The sequence below is a fragment of the Lithobates pipiens genome, unplaced genomic scaffold (genome assembly GCF_037356315.1).
Source record: "Lithobates pipiens isolate NorthernLeopardFrog02 unplaced genomic scaffold, aLitPip1_a1.2 Scaffold_8, whole genome shotgun sequence".
Taxonomy (NCBI): Eukaryota; Metazoa; Chordata; class Amphibia; order Anura; family Ranidae; genus Lithobates; species Lithobates pipiens.
In genome coordinates, this window is record NW_027507903.1 from 411352624 (window position 1) to 411372269 (window position 19646).

The following is a 19646-nucleotide window of genomic DNA, read 5'->3' on the forward strand; positions in this document are numbered from 1 at the left end:
TTTGAGTCTCTTCTCTGGTGGGTGACTATAAATAAAAATGTTGACTGGATTAATTATATATATATATTATAACCAACAACGATTTGTAAACTATACTAGGGATGCTGTGAAGGGCCTAGCAGAACAGTTGGCCCCCACATCTCTAATGGCCTGGCAGAACCGAATGGTTTTAGATATGGTCTTAGCTGAAAGAGGAGGGTATGCAAAATGTTTGGTAGCATGTGTTGTACCTTTATCCCCAACAATACAGCTCCTGGAGGGACAGTGACCAGAGCCTTGGAAGGACTGACTGCGCTATCGAATGAATTGGCGGAAAACTCAGGTATTAATGATCCATTCACAACTTGGCTTGAAGGATGGTTCGGTAAATGGACTGGATTTATCACATCATGTTTGATCTCAATCGCTGTGGCTTTGGCCGTTTTGGTCACTTGTGGATGCTGCTGCATTCCCTGTATTCGAGGACTTTCACAAAAACTCATTGAAACTGCAGTCTCAAGAACAATGTATCAAACCCTCTCTACCTCTGAGGATACCTATGTGGACATTGAAGCTCAACTTAATGACATACAGTCCGAAAGTGTATAACACAGGGACTTTCATCGAAATGTGTTGAGATAAAATAGTCACACAAAGAGGAGGGAATGTTAGAAAAGTTTTAAATGTTTATTGTGTGACTATTAGAAAAACAATAGTCCTGAGACTGATTTGTTAAAAAGCTTACTTCTGAGCACATTATTGTATTAACTCATTGTATTGTTTTGTCTTAATTAACTCCATAGTAAGTTGTAGAATCATTAGATTTAACTAAATATGATAGCCTAAGAATGTACGGAACATGTATAGCTAATAAAGTGCCAGCCTGTGCCATGACAACGTTATTTATGTTCCCTCAGCCAATAGAAGCACAGAGATGTTATTTTTATGGGGTATGTGAGGGCGTAACACGGTCTTTTGGCAGACATTTTTCTTCAGCTTTCGTCCTGTAAGCATGTCTCTCTGTTGTGGGCCACATCAGAAATAAATTTTCCTGCTTCTCAGAACACCTGAAGTTTTTTTTACTGATCACAAGGGAAATTCCTAACAAATGGTCGTCCCAAAAATGTGTCAAAAATGTCCGATGTGTCCGCCATAATGTCGCAGTCACAATAAAAATCGCTGATCGCCGCCATTACTAGTAAAAAAATTATTAATAAAAATGCCATAAAACTATCCCCTATTTTGTAAACGCTATAGCTTTTGCGCAAACCAATCAATAATCGTTTATTGCGCTTTTTTATCGAAAGAAGAAGAAGAATACATATCGGCCTAAACTGAGGGGAAAAAAATGTTTTTTTATATATATTTTTTGGGGGATATTTATTATAACAAAAAGTAAAAAATAATGCGTTTTTTTTTCAAAATTGTCTCTCTATTTTTGTTTATAGCGCAAAAAATAAAAACCGCAGAGGTGATAAAATACCACCAAAAGAAAGCTTTATTTGTGGGAAAAAAGGACCTCAATTTTGTTTGTGAGCCACGTCACATGACCGCGCAATTGTCAGTTAAAGCGGCGCAGTGCCGAATCGCAAAAAGTGGTCTGGTCTTTGGCCAGCAAAATGGTCCGGGGCTGAAGTGGTTAACAGATAATCAATATTAACACAGTGTACAATTATGGTGATTTGTAAAACGAATCTCTATAAGACTATATGGGTGTGGTCTAAAATGGAAAGTTCATATTAAGACACAATTATTATGACAGTTAGGAGTGTACCACTGAAGGTGAAAAATCAACAGTATCAATACACTACACGTATATAGCTGAAACAATGTGAGTCCATGGGATTTTAACACCATAGCAGACATGCAGAATGATATAAAGAAATTATATTTTCTATTTCAAGCAAATATCTGACAGTCTCTCAAATAAACGTGATCAGCCATTGTACCTACAACCGAGATAGTGCCTGAGTTTTTTATTTGTATTTATACACTTACCTTTTCAGATATTTACATTATATGCACTCTTTCTTATGAGAGACATATCATTGTATTTTTAGATCGTATAGCCCCCAAACTGACGCTTTTGGCAGACTTTTGAAACTAATATACATTATTAGCACTACACATTTGCCTTACACATTGATTTCAATGGGCAGGGGCGCTTTAGGAGCGGTGTATTCATCGCTCCTACACCGCTGCAAAGAAGTTACTTGCTGGACTTTTTGTGACGCCCTGCCAGCGCAGCGCCCCAGTTTGAAAGCACTCGGGCTTTCACACTGGGAATGCAGCTGAGGCTTTTTTCAGGCGCTATTTTTAGCGCTAAAGCGCCTGAAAAATGCCTTCAATGTGAAAGGGGTCTAAAGCACCAGGAGGTAAGCACTGCAGTTAGATGGCCCCATGTGCAGGGTACCTAAGGTCTCATGCACACAGAGTTTTGCAATCTCTCCTAGAAGTCTCCCCCCCTGACAGCAGCGTTTTGGCCGAAAAAAAGACTGTCGCTTGTAAAAGTGTTTAAAGTTACAGGTGTCACAGAGCTGGGTGTCAATTCATTTCATTGGTCAGAATAATAATATAATATGGCTATTGAAATGAATACACGTGCAAGTGCTAAACATGCCAATCGTTTAGGCGCGTTATGACGCGTTTAGCAGTGTCAAGCTTTTTCCTGCAAAATTCTGCTGTTGCTGCTGCTGAACACACTGGTAGTATTTTTTTTTTCCTGCTTCTAAAAGCTCCTGCCACTAAACACTGCTAAAAGGCTATGTGTGCATGGACACATAGGATAACATTTAAGGGATTTTAGAAGCAGGAAAAAAATGGCAGACACCCCTAGAAGCAGCTGCAAAAACATCTATTGTATTGTATGGGACAAGCTCAAAATACCACAAGCCCATGACTTCACTCCTCTGTGGCATAATATGGCTCTCCCAGATTTTTATTCAATCCCAGGCCCCACGCTGTGGAGCTCCAGGGGAATATTTTATTTGTCACACATTACACAAAATGGGGACCTAAAGACATTCGACAGACTGAAATCCAAATTTATGCTACCAAACCAAATGTTTTTCAGGTACCTACAAATCTGCCATGCCTTTAGAACACAATTCCCCTCTGGTAACCCTTCACTAGACAATAACCCTCTAATGGAAGTGATTAAAAGCCCTGACCCCAAAAAACTGATTTCTCACTTTTATAGTTATGTAGTTAGTCAGGTTTTAGAACATGCTGTCACTCCCCCGGGCATTTACATCAGCTTATGCATTGAAGACTAGATGGGAGGGGGATATAGGATCCACGGAGAATGAGGAGTGGAGTGACGCCTTAGACACCTGCAAACTAGTTTCACCCAAACTCTGTGATCGATTGACTCAGATCTTTATATTGCACCGATCATGCATCACACCACTAAGAATTTCTAAATATAAACAAGATCAATCCACTAATTGCCCAATGTGCAAAGGTGAAGTTCTATCACCTAATCTGGAACTGCCCAAGAGTTCAGGGATTCTGGACACAAATAGTGCAGTTTGTACACGAAACCATGGGTTCCCCCCTGACACTACACACCCCAAGCCGTACCTTCTGGGTATTTTCCCAGAACCGGATATGGATACACTTACTATAATCTTCTTAAATGAAACCAGGCATGGATGAGACCTAACCGACCGGAGTTCATTGACTGGATAGTAGAAGTGAATAACAATCTGCCCCATAAAAAAAACTCATAAACTCTCATCGAGGATGCCCTTCAAAATACAATAAGATCTGGGATAGGTGGCTACAGACCCCTGAAACCTGCACCTAATAGGGTGTTAGTAACTATAAACCTCTGGACTTCCAATGCCCCTACTAACATTGTGTGGAGAAGTTGGGAGGAGAGACTATAATGCCGTGTACACACGAGTGAAATGTTTGACAGAAAAAGTCAGACGGGAGCTTTTCATTGTATATTCTGGTTGTGTGTATGCCCCATCGGACTTTTTACGTCTAAAATTCTGACGGACCTCTAAATAGAACATGTTCTAAATATTTACGACGGAACCAATTCCTATCTGGAAAACTGCTCGTCTGTATGCTTTACCGACGGACCAAAAACTATGCATGCTTTTAAGCAAGTACGAGACTGAAGCTATTGGCTACTGGCTACTGGCTATTAAACTTCCTTTTTCTAGTCCAGTCGTACGTGTTGTACGTCACCACGTTCTTGGCGGTCGGACTTTGGTGTGATCGTGTGTACGCAAGACAGTTTCAGCGGAATTCCGTTGGAACTCCGTCAGAAAAACAAACATATCATGCTTACCCCCACTGTGCATCTCATTTTGCATAAAGTGGAACCAACCTCATCTTCTGGTGCCCCCCGGCGGCTCTCCACATCAAATAACCACTTAGGAGAAGCACTTTCCTGAGGGGGTCACCTTGCAGGCACGCAACTGAGTCCAGCATTTGCGTCCACAGACACGAATGCTGGACTCAGCCCGCCCCCCAGTGCCCACGTCATTGGATTTGATTGACAGCAACGGGAGCCAATGGCTGCACTGCTATCAATCTATCCAATCAAGAGTCGGGACCCCGTGGAGAAAGGGACAGCACGTCTCTGCCGAGGAGATGAAGGGGCTCAGGTAAGTAAAATGGGGGGGCTGGGGACCAGTGACTGCCAGGTGTTTTTTTAACCTTAATGGCATATGATACATTAAGGTGACAAAACACAAGGGTTTACAACCCCTTTAAATGTCAAAATGTGTCTCACGCTTACATCTGAAACATTACGGGATGTCTATGTGTGATAGTTGCCTATAATATTGTCTAAGATATCAGACATTTGGTATGCATGTCTTATATAGGTTTATTTTCTTTTTGTTCAATAAAAACAGTTTTAACTGAAAAAAAAACATCCATTGTGAATGAGGCCTAAAGTGCCTAGAGGTCTAGAACAGAGCACCCCTTTGTATTATCACAGTGCATTGCTTGTAGGAGTTTAAGCTCCCCAGCAGTGGATGAAGACCATGGCTCTGCCAGCTATCCTGTCCAGAAGACGTCGTGCTGACGAAACGCATAGAGCGTGGCCATAGGACGCACTCTCTCCTTCTCAGATTGCAACGGCGGACGGCTGCTGTATTATACTAGCGTTTTTTACATAGTGACAGATGTGAGTCAATTTTCATGTAATAAACTTGGTTTTAAAGCGGTTTACACTATGGATACTCTTCTCTTTTATTAACATCTATATGAGGCACCCCCAATGGACCAATTAAGGACCCCCCCAGAGTGACACCAGGCAGCGACACACAGGGGCTCACACTGTGGCAGCGAGCTTACCCCTGCAGGGGGCAGGTGATCCGGTGAGGGCAATAACAGCACTTTTTTGGATACACGTATTGGGGGTCTTTCTTTAAAGTGGCAATACCATTCTCTTTGCACCAAGGCAACAATAAGAACTTTCTGGATTGGTTGTTTGATCCTCAGTTGGACTATTTCTATTCACCACCAATTCTGTTAAAATCATTTATTTCACTACTGCATGTAAAAGTATTTATAATTTACTGCATGTAATTTGATCAGTTTCACCAATATGGTATGTGCACTTTGAGCACTATTCATGCCACATATAGAAATTGTTAATTAATTAGTGCACGTATATTCTTTATTGTATATATTTTTTTTCTTTCTTTCTCACTATTACCCTACTAACACGATACGTACAGATTTGGCACCTGCTGTATTCAGCAGCTCTTACATAGGGTTGAAATTTATATGGTTCATATCACTTTATGTAATTTTTTTGGTTTATTTAAGCATATAATTTGAGGTGCCTTTAAGCCCCATACACACTATCAGATTTTCTGCTGATTTTTTCCATCAGATTTACCAAAACCATGTAATATGAGGTCAAACCTGAGGGATTTCAATGTGTATGCAATCAGGCAGGCCCTTCCACTACATGGTTTTGGTAAATCTGAAGGAAAAAAATCAGCAGACAATCTGATAGTTTGTATGGGGCTTTAAGGTATAGCGCCAAATCTACTCCCCCTTTTCCTCCTATCTGCTGTCTTGTCAAGTCCCTTATGCATACCACACACACATTACAATCTGACTATACAATCATCTTTATATTTACCAAAACTATGTGATTAGAGACCCTACCTAAATCATACAATAAATCTAAATTGGACAGGCCATTGCACTGTTTTTTTAGATCTAAAAAAGATTGCACAATCAAATTGTAGCATGTGTGATAAGCTTTAAAGGGCAAGTACAAAAAACAGGTTTTACAAAAATTTCAACTCTACCGTGGGTAACTGATGAGTTAAAAACCATGGATTGAAAGTGTTTTGGATCAAATTTCTGTTGAATATACCATCTAGAAATGCTGTCTGTATTGTTGTCCCAGGAAAAAGTCCTTCACTTATATCAGAAGAATTCAGCTATGACATCACTGCAATCAGGATTCCGATTAAAATAGTTTGTATTTGCAATTGTAATTTTTTTTTTTTTATCATCCCAGGGTCTGTGGATTGTTTTCAGAAAATGAATCAGTTGGATTTTGAATATACGTTTTTAACATATTATCTTTCTATATATGGTATAGAGAAGAAAAAAAAACAAGAAGAAAGGAGACAACAACTCCAAAACAACTTACTTCTCAGACTTATGTAGCTGTGCTGTCAAAGCTGTGTGCTTCCTTTTAGTTTCTGCGCTGCATTTCTGACAGCAGCCAGCTCATTTTCTTCTCTGAAAAAACAGTTGGGAGTAGAAAAAAAAAAAAAAAAGAGTACTGGTAAAAACAACTCGAAGGACAGACTTCCTTTTCAGAAATTCCCATTTCGTAACCGAGCTGCAGGAAAGAATCAGAGCCTGCCGAGAGGTGTTACATCAAAGATTTTTTTATTTTGCTAGGGGCGGGGAAAGAACTTAAAGTTGCATACTCTGGATGTTACTTTTAAAGCTATGCTTTTAAACGTGTAACTCTTATATTAGGCACATGAAAAATATTTTTTTATTTTGTTTATATATATAGAAAAACATTTTTATTGCAATTTCACAAGCTTCTTTAAGCTGAATATAGTTTAACCAACATTTTGAATGACAATTGCGCAGTCATGTAACACTAAACCCATAATCATTTTTCCCCCACAAATAGAGCTTTCTTTTGGTGAAATTTGATCACCTCTGCAGTCTTTATTTTTTGCGCTATAAACAAAAAAAGAGTGATAGTTTGGAAAAAAACACAATATTTTTTAGTTTTTGCTATAATAAATATTCCATTTTTTTTTAAATAAAACCAAATTTTTTTCCTCAGTTTAGGCCGATATGTATTCTTCTACACATTTTTGGTAAAAAAATAAAATAAATCGCAATAAGCGTATATTGATTGGTTTGCGCAAAAGTTATAGCGCCTACAAAATAGGGGATAGATTTATGGCATTTTTATTATATTTTTTTTTTTTTGCTAGTTATGGCGGCAATCTGCAATTTTTGTCAGGACTGTGATTTTGCGGCAGGCACATCGGACACTTTTGACACTATTTTGGGGCCATTGACAATTATACAGCGATCAGTGCTATAAATATGCATTGATCACTGTATAAATATCACTGTCAGGGAAGGGGTTAACACTAGGGGGCAATCAAGGGGTTAAATGTGTTACCTAGGGAGTAATTCTAACTGCGGGGGAGGGGACTGACTGGGGGAAGTGACCGATCGGTGTCCCTATATACAAGGGACACACGATCTGTCTCCTCTCCCCTGACTGGACGTGGATCTGTTTGTTTACACACACAGATCCATGTCCCTGCTCTATGTCAAGTAATCGCGGGTGCCTGGCGGACATCACGCATCGGCTCCTGAGTGGAGTGGCGGGCGGGCGTGCGCTTGCGCCCTCTAGACGGCCGGGAACCGAGGACAGCCGCCCAGAATGAGAGCACCACTTTGTGGCCGTCATATTACTATATGGAGGATGGGAAAGGGTTAAATAAAAATAAGCAAGTATGGAACTGACTCCTGTCCAGTATTCTTATACATGTCATTCAGACTGCTGCCAGACTCATCCACTTAACCAACAGCTTCTGATCACCCAATGAAAAAATTTAAGATACTAACAACAACATACCAAGCCATCCACATCTCTATCCCCAGCTACATCACCAACCTTGTCAGAAGGTTCATGTGGAGACATGGGGAAGTGTATGGTCATGCCGCTAGAGCAGCGGTCGACAACCTGTCTATCACAAGCTACCTGTCCATCACAGGCAGGTGAGGGGTAAATAGGCGATCCTGCTTTGCAGACCCCAGGACTGCTCCTCCCACAGTGGGCGCAGAGAAGGAACTACCTCCAGAGAAAGAGAGGAGGATTGGCCACGATCAGCACTCCAGGAGTGCAAGGTGTAGTGTGTAGCCAGTGCTTCCCTTCTCTGCATGTGAAGGAAGTTTCTTATCTCTGCTCTGTTACTGACTAACCTCATTCTCTGCCCTACTCTCACCATCCACTGCCTTGCTAACTGTCACCATCCACTGCCCTGGTGACTGACACCATCCACTGCCCTACTAACTGACACCAGCCGCTGCCCTACTAACTGTCACCATCCACTGTCCTACTAAGTGTCCGCATACCCTGTCCTATTAACTGTCACCATCCACGGCCTTGCTAATTGTCCCCATCCACTGCCCTGGTGACTGACACCATCCACTGCCCTAAATAGGTCTCTTGCACATGATACTCCTGTTTGAGCATTTTTTCAGCCTTTTTTTTTTTGGTACTTCTGCTTCTTCAACGTTACACTGACCTTCTCCTTTGTATCGAAGTCCTGTGTTCCCCAGTCACAGAAATCAAATAGCTGGTCTACTTCTGCCGCTTTACTCCTATTTCCTCCACTTGAACCTCATTGCAGTCAAGCACTGTGTTCCCCAGTCACAGAAGCCTGATGCACTCTGCAGAGATGAGGATCTTCTCCGTCCATCCCTCCTCCGCACACATGGCACATCCCCTCATGGGGATGTCCGAAACAGCACCTCAGCACGCCATTCTGTCTTTCCTGCGCTCCACCACTCCCCCCTGGAACCATGTGACCCCAGTTTATATGGGAGGCCTGCCCCCTGCCAATGCAAATGAATGATTGGTCAGAGCCCCCCCACATGAGCTGCCTGATACCCAGGTCTCAAGTCCAGAACAATTCCACTGAAAGCAGGAGAGGATCTCTGAGCCGGAATGTAGGTGTGTAGGTGGCCACCCACACACACTATACTGACACTCCCATTCCCAAATCAAAACAACCAGGCCTGGCTAAATTTACTTGTATCTAGTCCTACAACTAGAAAAATACTAATCTAGCACCTACCTAAAAGTAGAGGGTGCTATATATGCATATTCATAGCCCAAATTCACTGTAGCTCATCATACTAATGCCAAAGGTAACAGTGCCACTTACTGACAAAAAGGGGGAACCACAGCTAAACCAGGCTTAGGAGAAAACCCAAATGATCACATGGACTATAAATAAGGCAGGCTAGTTACAACCCAGCAAAGCTAAATTTACTAGCAGCCCTGTTTAGAACAAGGGTTCTACATAACTGACTCTGTCCACTGCCCTACTAACTGAGACTGTCTACTGCTCTACTGACCACGGTATATTGTTCTACTGGCCCCATCCTCTGCCATACTGCCCCCTATAATTTGCGCTACAAACTTCTGACTTCTGTACTCTGCCCTACCTATTACTGACCTCTATACCAGGGGTCTCAAACTGGTGACCCTCCAGCTGTTGCGAAACTACAAGACCCATGAGGCATTGCAAGGCTGACAGTTACAAGCATGACTCCTAAAGGCAGAGGCATGATGGGACTTGTAGTTCCACAACAGCTGGAGGGCCACCAGTTTGAGACCCCTGCTCTATACACTGCCCTAAATGCAGGCCCGAAACTAGTCAAGCAAGTCAGCCTGATTTTCTGCCTTCATGATAGACTCCTGGCATCAGACTTGTGGGGGTGACCAATTACTTTCCAAATATGAAGTCTTGTGAATGAAAGTGAATGAGTTGCTCACTGATGTAAACTTTTAAGGTAGGGTAAGTTTACATTTTTACAGTGACATTTGTTTTATTATAATTTTAATTTCTTCTTTTTTTTTTTTAAAAAGAATGCCGAACCCCGGTGGTCTTTGATCTCTTTTATCTTGGTCGGGTAAATCTCTACCTTTGAAAGGTTGTGTATTACTAAATAGACCTCATGTTAGATGGAATAGTAAATAACAAAAAATAAATGATAAACAGCAGCAGCTATTACAAAGGTGCTAGAACCTTAAAAAATTAATACATAAATGAACAGCGCTAGCAGAATATAAAACATCAACGTGATAATGTGCTTGTAAATTATTGACCGTGACAAAATTGACAAGTTCTATACATATATAATGAATAAAGTGCTAAGTGCTCCAAATGCAAATTCTAGTGTTTTGTGGTTCAGGATAGGATTTTTCAAGTGCCACACTCCCCTCTTGTGACCCCACTCACCAGAGTTAATGGACCCTCAGCTTTGCAGTCTAGGGGTCAACAGGGCTGTGATCTAAAAGATCTGATGTGTAAAAACTGGACTCTCAGAGAAGCTTCCATGCAAATATTCATGTGGATGGACCGAAGTAGACCATTCATAATGGGAAACAGCTAAAAAAGCCGATAGTGAAGTACTGCTAATACTAAATCAAATGCGCAATCAAACAAACACCACTCACGAGACGGCATTGTAAAACAGGCATCATTAAGTTCCGGGTTCGCCGCTGTACGGCATGCGTTCCACAGATAGCGGAAGTAGCGTCACTGGTTAGTGAAACCGGAAATACGTCGATGCATTTCGCCCCTCCTCCAGGGCGTCATCAAAGACATCATTTCTGGATTTGGGTGGTTTAATTTATATACAAAGGAGCAGTCACCTCCTCTCCAATTAGCCAATAGTAACAAAGACCATCTGGCGTAATCAATCACCAACTTCCTGATAATATCGCTTCCTGTTTATTGCCAAATACAAATACTTTAAAAACAACATACATAAATTCGTTATTTTAAAATTCATTGGCCACTAACCAGTGATGCAAGTTCCACTATTCCTAAATATTTGTAAATCGCAAAGCTGAGGGTCCATTAACTCTGGTGAGTGGATTCACAAGAGGTGAGTGTGCGCTGTTAATTTATGTATTCACCTTTGAAAGGTTACAAACCCCTGCTCTAGAGGGTGCCAGAGGTATTTAGCTAAACATGGGTACTGCTATTAAGGCAGCACTCTGCATAAATCAGTGACTCTTCTCCCTTTTGGACATTATGTTGATTCTCTCACTGTTTGCTGTCACTGTAGTGTCTCACTGGCTGAGCCCTCTACACCTGAGCCCTTTATTTCTTCATGTAGCATTTCTGCGAAGCATGCACCAGCCTCCACCAGTCTTTATCCCGTCACTACTCCCCCAATATTTAATTCTTTGCCCAGTCAGTCCCTTCATTCCTATTCCTCACCTTCGCAGATGGACCCAAGTAATGGGGTACTGACCACTAAGGGAGGGACCCAAGCACACTGATCCCTTCACCAAGGGAGACATCCATCACCCAAGCCAAGTCACCCTACTAACTGGCTGTCCGTCTGCTATGATTTTGACACTTGTACTGTATCTTCTCCTTGCAAAGTCTCTTCCTCTTGTGTGATCATATTGTGTGATACGCTATGCATGCACTCCTTTTCTGTGTCTATAAATAAACTTCAGAACATGCATGTAACATTTAACAAAGAAACTCTTTTACTTAAATCATTCTTCAATTACAGCTGTATTTTCCATTACAGTTCCAATAGACATTAACACAGCATTCAGTAAAATTGCTCTAGCCCTGGTGCCCCTTTCCATGAATCACTTCAATCCTTATTGGAATTAAAGAATCAGCTTTCAGAATAAGTCCATCTTCTGGAACCCCAAACGGATGGTCCAACAACATAGTAGTGCAATTCCCCATTCGTCATTCATTACATGGATAGACCTAAACTTGCTTCCTCTTGTATTTATAATTTATTATATAAATATGCTAGATCCCTTAACGGAAAATGCTTTTAGACCTAATTTATATGCAGGTCCACATTTGAAGGTAAGAGCATAGTATGAAAGGTGGTGGGACTCACTGAATACACGATGGAGGAAAAATTTGTATATGAACTGTCAACCAGGAAACATTTGAATCACGTGGTGAATTGATTATTGAGAAAGAAACTGCTGAGACACAATAAAATAGCAGAGACATTTATATGTTTATCAAATAATTTTTATCTTTATCATTAATTTGTTCATTGTGATGCACATATTTGGTCTTTATTATTATGAAAATATACTATTTGCACAGTTGAATTGCATTCAAGGCCTCATGCACACTGGACGTTAAAATAACATTTTAAAAACGACAATAGCTTTTGCAGTGAGTTTTTAATGTTTTTCAACATTTTTGCAATAGTGTTTTTTTTTCAGCGCAGGCGTTTTTTTTTTTAAATCAACAGGTTTTATTTTGTTTACAGTGCATACATGTTATAGTGTACATTTTCGTGTATGGTACATATCATACATAGCTTCAAATAACAGTTGTGTCTCCATCTCAGATCTTTGTCATCACATTGTGTCATATGCATGAAATAAATGGAGTAAAGAGGTACATGGTTTCAGTGTTTTGTGGTTTGCTTTATTACCCATGGGCTTGGTGATCCACATGCTGTTAACTTTCCCGTGCGTAGTGCAAGAGTCAGGTTATGAGCAAGTGTCAGACTCCTGCAGCCACCTGTCCCAAATTTTATAGTATTTCTGAGGACATCCTCTATTGGTGTATATACATTTTTTAAATGGGAGGGTGTTGTTTATTTCTGCTTTCCAGTCTGCAATGCTCAGGGGACAAGTCCTCATCCATTTCCTAGCTATTGCATTTCGCACTATGAATAGCGTCTCGTGTAGAAATTTCTTTGTGTACCTGTTGGTCGAATCTGGCAAAAGTCCTAGAAGGCACATTTTTGGGTCAAGCGTGGCTGGAGAACACATGTCGTCAGAAGGAATCTCACTATCTGTGTCCAGAGTCCCTATATTTTGAGGCATGACCATAATAAGTGAATGAATGTGCCCGTCTCCCTCCCACACATTTGGCACAAAGTGGACTGGGAGTTTCTGTATCTGGCTACCCTGAGGGGGGTAAGATACGCTTGATGGATTATGTAAGTTTGGGCCAGTCTGTCCGAGAGTTTTGGTGAAACCGCTTTGCAAAGTTCTAAAGCTTCCCCCCATTCCTCGTCCTCTATAGGCCCTACCGCCCTTTCCCAGGGAGGCTTAAAGCCATACGCCATTTTAGTTGTTACTGGAGTGGAGAGTATGTTATAAAATGCTGATATTAGTTTTTGAGGATCTGTGTTTTTGACTATTGCCATGATGACATTTGAAGCGGGCTGAGGCGGGAATGATAGGAATTGAGTTTGGGTTACATGTTTGACTTGTAAATATCTGAAGAACATGTGCTTGGGAAGATTGTATTCTTCGAGTGTGTGAAAGATTTTTAGGGTCTCATTCATAATTAAATGATGTAGGTAGAAGATTCCATAAATGGACCAGAGATCCACATCCGGGATTTGCCAGAATTCGAGTTGCCAGAATTCGAGTTGCCAGAATTCTTGTTGTGCCATAATGGGGCGAAGTTTTTATATTGAGGAATCTCTAGTTTAGCAGAGGCAATGTCCCATATGCATCTGTATTGATGCAATAGGGCCTATTGTTATCGCATATAGTGAGTCTTTCATGTATCTGTCCCACTTGGGGAACATTAGCTGGAGGAACCTTTCTCTGTCTGTCTTGTCAATGTGGTATAATTGGGATAATTGGGACGCAATATAGTATAGGTTAAAATCGGGCAATGCCATACCTCCCAGGTCAGTTGGGTTTTTAAGCGCCTGCCATGCCAGTTTGTGTCTGTTAGGACCCCATACAAAAGGCTTAAGGAGGGCTTCTAGCGTCTTGAAATATTTCAAAGGTAGGTGTTGGGTATTGTCATATAACATATAACATTTTGGGAACTAGAATCATCTTGATTAGATTTATTCGCCCCCATACCCCCAGTGGCAGGTGAGCCCAAGTCCTGAGCTTAGTTTTCAGGTAGGATATAAGGGGTTCAATATTTTGATGTATATAGTCTGTCGACATTCTGGACACCTGTACCCCAAGGTATTGAATGGTATTAACTCTTTGGAGTGGTAACCTGGCTTGTGACTTGGTTGGTGGGAAACTGTCTATTGGTAATATCTGTGATTTCTGCCAATTCATTTTTAAACCAGAGAAGGTCCCGAATTGTTCAATTGTGTGTAGTGCCACACGCAAGGAATGTCCCGGGTCTGCCAAGTACAACAAGGTATCGTCCACGTACATACTGATTTTTTCAATCAGATTACCGGAGCATAGTCCCTTGATTTCTGGATTATCCCGGATGGATATGGCTAACGGCTCAGCTGCCAAGGCGTATAGCAACGGTGAAAGGGGGCAGCCCTGCCTTGTGCCTCTGCTGAGGTCAAACTGCTCAGAGGGCCATCCATTCGCCATCACCCTGGCCATGGGTGACTGGTACAATAGTTGCACCCATTTAATAAATTTAGGGCCAAAGCCATACCCCTCCAGACATTTCCACAGGTACTCCCACTCCACGGAGTCAACGGCTTTTGCCGTGTCTAAAGTTACTACTACCCGTGATCCTGCCTCCATATATGTGGCTTGTAGGTTAATAAACAATTTGCAAAAGTTGAAGGATGTATTACAACCTGGCATGAATCCTGTATGGTCGATATGTATTAGAGAAAGGATCATTTTGTTCAATCTCAGTGATAGTACCTTGGCAAGCGCTGGCGGTTTTAAGCGTTTTTTTCCCCAATGGATCAAAAACATTAGAAAACGTTATTGAGACATGTTTTTGAGCGTCTATTGGTGTTTAATGGTGTTTTTGCAATTTTTTTACATTAGATTGTTTTTACAACTGCAAACAGCTGGAAAAACTCAGCTCAGAACCCACTAGTTTTGGGGGTTTTTTTACAGACAAAAAACGATAACAGCCTATGGGTGCATGGACACATAGGATAACATGCTGGAGAGTTTACTGACTGTAGAAAAAAATGTCTGAAACCAAAAACAGCTGCTGTAAAAACATCCAGTGTGTATGAGGCCTAAAAGGTGAGTTCAGCATCGTTATTGTGTTTATTTACAGGGGGCATAATTCTAATGCAAAGCACAGCATTGTGGCCATGACATGTTTACACCCCCAGCCGCTGCCTTTGCAACTGAAGGAGGAGCGGTTAAAGGGGGGTAAAATCACGCCCCCCTTTCTATTCTAAAACTGTTGAGTGAATTTCGGAATGGTATTGCTGGTTTACTGAATGTCTCCTAATGGTACATCTTATTCACAAATCTGCAATGTTCCACGCTTCACACTTCTTTTGCATTGCTTTTGAGGAGATGCAAAGCGTTTTTAGAGTAGTCCATTATAATTTCAACTGATTTAAAAAACACCGTAGGGTTTTTACCTGTAATACGGCAGCAGCCTATTGCCATGCAAAGACATTTTGCAAAAATGATTTTGTGTATGTCCCTGGACTGTCCTTTCCTGTGTGTACTCAAGTAGGACTTTAGCAGCAGTGCCAATGTGTAACATTCTGGCACATTCTGCCAGTGTCATTGTAATGCGCAACCACTGGTGGAGCAGACATACGTTCATAGCTAATTTTTTTTAAAATCGACAAGATATGCACAATGCAGGGAGAGAAAGTAAAGTAAGTTTAAAGGTTTAAATCTGGGTCTTACATATAACTGGTATCTGGTTTGTAGTAGATTTTTGTACATGATCAACAGTTTAAAATTTAAAGAGTTTGTTACCCCAACACTTCATATTCCTGATATGTGGCTGCTGTACCATGTAATTGTATGAGAAAGTATCCTGTTCTCTTTGTATTGCTTCCTTTATGTGAAATCCCTGGTGTTCCTGCCAGTCTCCTTGCTTTTCTATTAAAAACTGACCAAACTAGGGAGGAGAGCACACTGTGGTTAGTTCTCTAGCTATGTTGGAAACTCTGTACTCTCCTCTAATGATCAGGCTCGTCGCTGCACAGCCATTCATTGGCAAGCTCAATGTGTAGCTGTTTCTTCTCCCCCCAGCTCTTATACAGCTGATAACAGATAAATTTTTATAATTTATATTAAAAAAAGAGGGAAAAGAGGTATTTATAATTTTTTTATATCTATCTATACAAAAATGTTTTGACTTTCTTTTCTTTTTTTAACTGAATGGGTTGTTTTTTTCTTCTTCCAAACACGGCGAGTTGAGTCAATGCCAAATTGCTCAATTTTGGTCCCATCTGTACACAGTACTTTCTCCCAATCCTTCTCTGAATCATTTAGATGTTCATTGACATGACTGTACATGTGTCTTCGCGAGGAGGGGGACTCCCCGTGTATGGAGAAAGAAAAATGCTGACAATGACCCTAAGAACACCATCCCTACAGTCAAGCATGGAAGTGGAAACATGATGCTTTGGGGCTGTTTCTCTGCTAAAGGTACAGGTCAACTTTGCCGCATTGAGGGACCAATAGATGGGGCCATGTATTGTAAAATCTTGGATGGGAACCTTCTTCCCTCAGCCAGAACAGTGAAGATGTGTTAATGATGGGTCTTTCAGCATGACAATGACCCAAAACATACCGCCAAGGCAACAAAAGAGTGGCTCCAGCAGAAGCACAGTAAGCTGATAGAGTGGCCTAGTCAGTCTCCAGAATTTAATCATACAGAAAATTTATTGAAGAGCTGAAATTTTGATTTGCCAAGCCACAGCCAAGAAACCTTAACGCAGAACTTCAGTCATTTTTTTATCTTTTCATCTATTAAATCATCTGCCCTTGTTTTAACTTTGGATAGTAAAACATTTTTTTTTTCTGCCAGGAAACACTTTATACGGTCCATTTCATGTTTCTTGTCTGGAAAAAAGCATAAGCTTATGACATCATGCACAGCTCTCTCCCTTATTCTCGTGACAGTTTTCCAAGAAGGGAGGGGGAGTCATAAGAGTCATAAGAGGGTCAATGAGAGCTGCAGAGGTGGAGGTGTGCCTTTGTGTGTCTGTGTAAATCAAGGAAGTGAACAGGCAGAAGCTTCAGCTGCCCACAGTTAAAATGATTGCAGCCAGATGCAGTGGAGGGATATTTCTGCAGCATATTTGGCAAGTACAGAATCACAGAATATATAAAATATTGTGCAAAGTGGTTGGAGAGAAGCCTCAGATAGCTTCATAGCTCCATTATGTGAGCAGACTGCAGTTCCTCTTTAAAGGGGTTGTAAAGGTAAATGTTTTTTCACCTTAATGCATTCTATGCATTAAGGTGAAAAAACATCTCACACTGCCGGCACCCCCAGTCCCCCCGTTTTACTTACCTGACCCCTCGAAAGTTCCGCGCTCGCCCCCGCTGTCCTCTTCGCTGCTCAGCCTGGCCGCTGATTAGCTGGAGTGGATGGATTGAATGCAACGCAGCCATTGGGGCCATGTGATTCAGAGAGCGGCTATAGCCGCCGGCTGTATCACGGGAGCGCGCCCACGGGTGCTTCTCACCATGTGAGGGAGCTCGCATGAATGTGAGAAGTACCTGCGGGAGGAAGCAGAGACAGCCGCCGAGGGACCCCAGAAGAGCAGGTTCGGGGCCACTCTGTGCAAAACGAGCTGCACAGTGGAGGTAAGTATAACATGTTTGTTATTTATTTTATTTTTTTTATTTTACTTTACAATCCCTTTAAGGATTTAGAGATGATCTGTAAAGAAGAGTGGACCAAATCCCTCCTGAGATGTGTGCAAACCTAGTCATTAACTACAAGAAAGCCTTACTTCTGTGCTTGGCAACAAGGGTTTCTCCACCAAGTACGAAGTCATGTCTTGCTTGGGCATCAAATACTTATTTTTACCCACTGAACTGCAACAGTTTATTTCTTTGTAAGTGGGCGAGCTTACAAAATATGCAGGGGATCAAATAATTTGATTTGGATTTTTCTTCTTTTCGTTTACTTTCCATTAGTTATTTCCAATAAGTTATATATACTGCTACAGGGCTAAAGGATAAAGCGCCTGGGAAAAGATGTTTGAATTTATGTACCACATCCACATCTCCGAAAGGTTTCACATAGGAACCTAGAAGTAATAAAGGCTAACCCTTTATTACACATCTGCACAAAAGCCTTCATCGTGGAGTGCAATGCAATTGGTAATTTAAAGAATAGCTAAAACTGATATTTGACCCTTACTGTACCAGGTCCATGATCCAACACCAACCTCAGAAAGGCCAAGATACATCCCATGGGGAATTGTCAAGGTTAACCTTTTGCCATTCACTCCAAAATAAGCCTTCCAGGTGCGGTGATAAATCTTCTGAGAAGTTGATTTTCTAGCACCTAAAAGCATAGGTATGACCGATTCAGGCAGACATCTGACTTTCGGGACTTGGGCTTGAACAGCCAAGCCATAAAAGCCAGTGACCATGTAGCGCTTTCTCCTGACGAGCAGGTGCAATGTTTTTTTCAAAGTTAATTTTCCTGAAACCACAGTCGGGTTTTGGGGTTAATTCTCTAAATTTCTGGTTTCAGTACCAGCCCAGTTGGGTTGCACTGGGTTCTCCTTGGCCGCAGGCATCGATGTCACTGCCGGCAAGAGTAAAAACACAGTTTAGCTGGGTGTATTGAATGCCACTGTGCTCTCGGAACCAGCCCAGTGGGAATGTTCTCTTGCTGTGCATTCTGGGAGGTGGTATTTAAGGTACCGACATCACGTGCTTCGGGGTTCCGGAGATTATTTTCTGCCTGTTTGGTGTGGGTGGTCCTCCTGACCCAGCCCCATGGTCCTCCTGGCCTGGGGTGCGGAACCATGCATTTCGAGTCTCTGGGCTGGCTAGCCCGAGGCAACGCAACTGCAGGGACAGGCCTGAATGGATTTTGGGGCCTATTGATCCAAAGATAGTCCAGTGCCGTCTCATCTGAAGGGAGAGGCCCAGCAACTGGAAAAACCCCAGGGGAGGACTCTTCAGGAGAAGGTCGTGCGCAAGGCTTAGTTGAAGGACACAACCTGGATGTACACTCAAACGGTATCGCCGGATCGGCTGAAAGATACTGGTGCCATATGTTAGCTCTTTAAATTTGTCTACATTCCTCAGTGTACCACTCAAGTCTGTGACAGAGACTTTGTCAAATATCCTACGCTCCTTTGGACTCTATCCAGAGAAGCAGATGACGGAGGATCTTTAGTTGAGGAAAGGCAAACATCAGGGAGAACAGATCCTTTAGGGTCCCCAGCATATCCACCAGAAAATTTCTCTGATACCGTGGCTGAGACACAAACCTTGTGGTTGAATCTTGATACCAAGGGATCCACATCCAGTGTTTCCCATTTCAGACAAATGTCCCAAAAGATTTCTGAACCACAATATCTGTTGACTAGTAAATGAGAAATTGAGAAAAATTTGAGAGAGAGGGATCAAATCATTAAGGATACTACGTCCCAGTAATTATCCAAAAATGAAGGAAAAAAAGGGGGGGCAGAAAAGGGGCTGGGGGATCACCAACCCCAGGGACTTTTGGGGTATCAAATCACAAAATTAACGATTGAAA

General features: G+C 41.7%; 1 protein-coding gene across 2 annotated transcripts in view; it reads right to left on the minus strand.

Moving 5' to 3' along the window:
• The window catches only part of CD14 (CD14 molecule), a 42435-nt gene extending 35652 nt beyond the window's left edge, over window positions 1-6783 (minus strand). Inside the window, exon 1 of one of the 2 annotated variants that reach the window (XM_077474133.1) lies at window positions 6620-6783. The gene's annotated coding sequence lies outside the window, so the exon portion shown is untranslated. Of the gene's footprint in view, window positions 1-6337; window positions 6357-6619 lie in introns of those variants that run through there. The other variant, XM_077474134.1, reaches the window with a different exon arrangement.
• Window positions 6784-19646: the final 12863 nt, after the last annotated feature.